This window comes from Coptis chinensis, chromosome 5, assembly GCF_015680905.1.
Source record: "Coptis chinensis isolate HL-2020 chromosome 5, ASM1568090v1, whole genome shotgun sequence".
In the NCBI taxonomy this organism is placed as follows: Eukaryota; Viridiplantae; Streptophyta; class Magnoliopsida; order Ranunculales; family Ranunculaceae; genus Coptis; species Coptis chinensis.
In genome coordinates, this window is record NC_141460.1 from 16934833 (window position 1) to 16940851 (window position 6019).

General features: G+C 36.0%; 1 non-coding gene across 1 annotated transcript; it reads left to right on the plus strand.

The window, feature by feature from the left end:
• The first annotated feature begins 5368 nt into the window (after window positions 1-5368).
• TRNAW-CCA (transfer RNA tryptophan (anticodon CCA)) lies at window positions 5369-5442 on the plus strand. The gene has a single exon. It is a non-coding gene; the product is annotated as a tRNA-Trp (tRNA).
• Window positions 5443-6019: the final 577 nt, after the last annotated feature.

Sequence of the window (6019 nt, forward strand, 5' to 3'; positions counted from 1 at the left end):
CCAGCAAAGGGCATGCTCATCCACTTATTTAAGGATGCGTAACCTTCTTCATGTAGGATTTCCTTCATCGAATAAAAAACCTCACTTTGATTGTACAAAGTACAATAAAGGGAGAGATTGTCAGTAAGCTCTTCGTACAACTCCCTTCTCATCTGTGGCCATTCTTCTTAACTTATTCCTAATACAATGCAGAAAGTTCTATAACCGCAGTTGCCATCGCTAACAGGGTCATGGACTATAACAATATATTTATACATTTTTTCAGGAATATCCAACCCGTAATCCTTAGGACCTTTCGTCTTTCCAAAGTCTAAGCCATCTCTCACATTTCGTGGTGTGACTGTTTTTGAAGAAGGCTTATTTTTTGGTGTGGTTGTTTTTGGTGTTTTTAGAGAAGGTTTTTTTTCTTGGTGTGGTTGTTTTTGGTGTTTTTGGAGAAAGTTTATTTGTTGGTGTGGTGTAGATGTTTTGGGTTGGTATTTTTGGAGAAGACTTCTTTCTTTGTGTGGTGTGGGTGTTTTGGGTGGGCGTAGTGTTTGGTTGTGACGAGACCCACTCCTCATGGTCACATTGAGAATGTTCAAAATGAGATGGATCTCGCTTTGAAGAGTTATCATCTCCAGTTGGAAGCTTTCTGCTGCAGCTACCTTTCGGCCGACCTTTTGCTTCCTCACGAGGCGGTACTAGCCATGTACTTTCTGGTACGGCAATCTCCATAAGCTTCCTAATCCTCTGCTTTTCTTCAGAAACCATTGCAAACCTATTCATGAACAAGTCCATTGAAGGTGTAATATCGGGACCAACACCCACTGACACATTGGGAGAAGCAGACAATGTTTTCCAAAAGGGGTCGATAGCAGTCAAAGGGATAGACCGCTCTTGCTCTTCAAACTCAATTAATTTATGAGCACATGGCAGTCCATGGCTCGTGTGCAAATAACACCAACACCTTATCTCTCCATCTTTAACACGCTTTACGCGGGTATCTATTTCTTCAAATAACAAGTCCAAACACTTGTGTGAGACAAGGCCTCTGAGTTCACGAAACAAAGAAATCTGGTGGTGGTGCTGAGTTACAATCATACTTTTCTTAAAGGTAGCTCTAACCTCGGACATCTGGATCTCTAGAATTGGGTGGATTAAGCTAAACATACTCAAAAAATCATGATAGTTTGCATTTCCTAGTACACGCTTCACCTGAGCATGAGAGCCTTCAACTCTATTGGTTGTTGTACTCCCAAAGTGAATGTGTTGGTTATTCCAACAACATACGAATTGATCCCTGTGAGGAAACCAAGTCTCTCGTAAATAACTAACAAAATTGGAGTACTCAACCCTGTAATATTTTTCCAAAGCATCCCATCTACGCTGGAAAACAACCTCTGTCTTCGATTTGACTCTGTTGTTCCCGAGAACTGGGCCTTCTCTACAAGTTCTATAGTTGGAAAAATATCGTAACATTTTAAAAGGACGCACGTATCGATATGCCATCTACATAGATGCTTGTGTGCGTTAGGGAAAACTCTGTCAGCGGCACTCATCAGGGCCAAGTCCCTGTCAGACACAATCACAGATGGGCTTATGTCACCAAGCAAGCCACTAAAATGATGCAGGGCCCACTCATAGTCGACTGTTGTTTCAGACTAAAGCAGCACCTGACACACGGTGAAAGATTTCCACGTTGAAGTCACCCTAACAAACTGTACGAAAGGCCATCGATACCTGTTAGTTTTGTAGCGTCTAATATGAAAACTGTTAGAAAAGTCCGAGCCAACTTAACACCTTCTGGATGGGCCCATAACAATCCCGTTATCTCCTCGGTATTCTCATCCTGTCTCAATTCCTCAAAATAATGTTCTTTTGCTAACAGCTCACGCAATCTCTGCAATTGTGTGAGACCGTTCATATTCAATTTCCTCACCTTCTGCCTTGTAGTGTAGACTTGAGATATACTAGAGATGTTATCATGATACCTATTCTTGATGGAATCAAAAATTTGTTTAGGCTTTATTCCACACTTACTCATCTCTGACAAATACTCGAACTCTGGAACGGTTAGTCGAGTAGCAAATGCATGTCCTTCAAGAGTCTTCTCCAATGGATGGTTGTGAACACCATTAAAAACGACAATTTTCCAACTATCGACAGTGCCACGTTGGAAAACACCTTTTAACTTAAATGGACATCCCGATTTCTTGGTTCTCGACCTTCTCTTATTAGCCCTCTCTTCGCCTTCCTTCTTGTGTGACCGATACACACCCGAGCACTCGCAAGCCAAATTCAATCTTGCTACTCGGTTTCCCTTAGCACACTCCGACTTTTCAATGACCACAACAACATTAACTTGTCTTCCTCTAGCGGTTGCCCAACCGATTGCCTCGCTACGTGTATGAAAGACCTAAACACATAAAAAACAACAACTATTATTAATACACTAATAAAATTACATTTAGAAAATAAAATAAAAAAATGAAATCAATGCCTACTCAATCATACCTCTTCCGTAGTAAAAATTTCTGTTGTATCACTTAAAATCAGTTGACAATCCATATCATTCGAGTTTGCAGAGGATCGGTTCCCGGATAGTGGCAAAGAATTCTACATATAGAAGAATAAAACAAGAGTCTCAAACAATTTGCATTTAGTTTCAAAGTCACAAAAAAAAAAAAAACTTTAACTAAATTTAGTCCAAACAACCCAGCCATGTAGTTTCATAGAGGTTCCAAACGACCCGGCCATGTAGTTCTATAGTGTCCCCAAACGACCCGGCCATGTTGTTCTATAGTGTTACCAAACGACCTGGCCATATAGTTCTATAGTGTAACCAAACGACCCGGCCATGTCGTTCTATAGTGTTCTCAAACTACACCTCCATGTCGTTCTATAGTGTTCTCAAACTACACCACCATGTCGTTCTTGGGCTCGGGTTTTGCATTCATTCAAGTGTTTTGCATCCATTCATTCATTCAATTAATCAAGTGTTTTGTATTCATTTTAATAAAGTGTTACCTCATTATTTAGGTTTGCACTTTGTCGTCGACGATTTCTCGGCATCTCATTTGCTCGACTTGTCGCATCTTCAAATTCTTCACTTTGACCTTCAACATTTTGTTCCACTTCTTCACTTTCAATATATCTTCTATTTTCTCCTTATCTAATTTGTTGTTATTCTCTAATTTGTTGTTGTACCTCAAACATTACCTCAAATATTTATTCTTCATCTTCATGTTCCATTTAGAGAAACTTAAGTATTCTAATATGTAGAGAAACTTGAGTATTCTATGTAAACCCTAAACTCTAAACTGAGTGAATGAGTATTCTATATATATTTGAAATTTTGATATATTTCGAATAATTGAATGAAATATATTTGTAAACCCTACACTCTAAACCCCCAAACTAGTTTATTATTCACAATTGAATAAAAAAAATGGAAAATAACAAGTTTAGATATAAAACAAATTATTATTTTAGATTTGGATAATTGAGTGAAATATGTTTGAAATTAATTTTTTTTTTTATGTCGGAACGAAATTTGTAAACCCTAAACCCAAAACCCAAACCCCCAAACTAGTTTATGATTCAAAATTTGAAAAGAAAATAAAAAATAATAAGTTTATAAATAAAACAAATTATTATTTTGAATAATTAAGTAAAATATGTTAGTACGAAATTTGTAAACAACTCTAAACCCTAAACCCTAAACCCCCAACCTAGTTTATGATTCATAATTTTAAAAATAAAATAAAAAATAACAAGTTTAGATATAAAACAAATTATTATTTCAAATAATTAAGTGAAATATGTTGGTACAAAATTTCTAAACCCCAAACTAGTTTATGATTCACAATTGAAAAAATAATAATAATAACAAGTTTAGATATAAAACAAATTATTATTTTAGATTTTAGCATGTTTGATTACATGTTTTAACTTGGTTATAAAAATACAATGTCATAATAGATAAAGAGTGTAGAGTGCATGTAGTTTTATTGGTGTAATTGTGTTGTTTCTAACCCAATTTTTTAAATCGGATTTCAATTTTTTTTAATTCAATTGGAATCGTTTGAGTGCGTTTGGGTGCGTTTGAGCATTTGGAATCGTTTGAGTGCATGTCCACGTCGTTTGAGTGTACACTCAAACTACGTGACCAAGTCGTTTGAGTGTATACTCAAACTACATGTCCACGTCATTTGAGTGTATACTCAAACTACATGACCATATCGTTTGAGTGTATACTTAAACTACATGACCAAGTCGTTTGAGTGTATACTCAAACTACATGGACAAGTCGTTTGAGTGTTACTCATACTAACACTCAAACTACTCGGCCATATCGTTTGAGTGTATACTCAACGACTTGGTCATGTAGTTTGAGTATACACTTAAACTAAGTGACCATATTGTTTGAGTGTATACTTAAACTACATGACCAAGTCGTTTGAGTGTATACTCAAACTACATGGACAAGTCGTTTGAGTGTTACTCACACTAACACTCAAACTATGTGGCCATATCGTTTGAGTGTATACTCAAACGACTTGGTCATGTACTTTGAGTATACACTCGAACGACGTGTACATGTCGTTTGAGTGTACACTCAAACGATATGGTCACGTAGTTTGAGTGTTAGTGTGATTAACATTCAAACGACTTGTCCATATCATTTGAGTATACACTCAAACGATTTGGCCATGTAGTTTGAGTGTAACTCAAACTCAAACTAACACTCAAACGACGTGACCTTGTAGTTTGAGTGTACACTCAAACGATGTGGTCACGTACGTAGTTTGAGTATACACTCAAACGATGTGGTCACGTAGTTTGAGTTTACACTCAAACGATGTGACCACATAATTTGTACGCGGCATCCCTAACTAAAATGGATATATATAACGACCCGGTGGATGATATTTCCCTTTCTTTACAACAGAAAAAGATGCCACCTTACTTTTTGGGCATTACTGATATAATTTTATTTATATTATATGTTATATGTGTTGTATGAAAATATGTTATATGATATGAAAAAGAATAAATGCCAAGCAAGATAAATTGTATGTGAATGGAGGAAATTACGATGTGGAAAACAAGACGGGAATTCTCTACAATGACACTGTAGTCCAATTGAAAGGGATATAGCGTAGCTTGGTAGCGCGTTTATTTTGGGTACAAAATGTCATGGGTTCAAATCCTGTCATCCCTATCTATTACTTCTACTATGTGCAGTAATGAAGGATCAATTGAGATCAATGAAAATTGAACATACATAATCTTTTATGATACTATATGCATATGCATGCAAGGTGGGGGTTACAAAAAAATCCCTTTATTTTTTATTTACGGTATTTTATATTGTGATAAGAAAGCGCTCTTAGTTCAGTTCGGTAGAACGCTGGTCTCCAAAACCCGATGTCGTAGGTTCAAATCCTACAGAGCATGATTCTCATCTTCTTAGGTCGAATTACAATGAAATAACTTTACTAACTTGAGTAGACGCTTGAATTTGACCTCCTGCTGATTAAAGAAAGGAGGAGGTCAATCAAAAAACGAGATATTATTTAAAAACATATGTTATTTAATCAAAGGTCCAACTGATCGCCCCGTTTGTATTGCAAATATGCAGTTATGAATAATCCAGCCAAAGTAATAGGAAATAAACCTAACACGATTCCAAATAGTAAAAATTCAATCATTTCAATTTGTTTGAAAGGGTAAAAATGGGAAGGTAATATCTATCCCTAAATATTAATCCAAATCACCCATGAATCTTAATAACCAAGAATTTATAATTTACGTAGTAAGGAACTATGGACTACCTGGAATCTTAAAAAAAGATTTCAATTTATGAATTGTTCATTCAATCAATTTCAAATAAGTCGTATCTTGCTCAGACCAATAAAGAAATTTTGAGGTTATAGTTGAAGCCCAAGAGAAAACCGAAATAACTAGTTATAGTAGGCATGAAGGAACTAAACGGAATACTTTTTATTTATACATATGCTCATCAAACACTTAC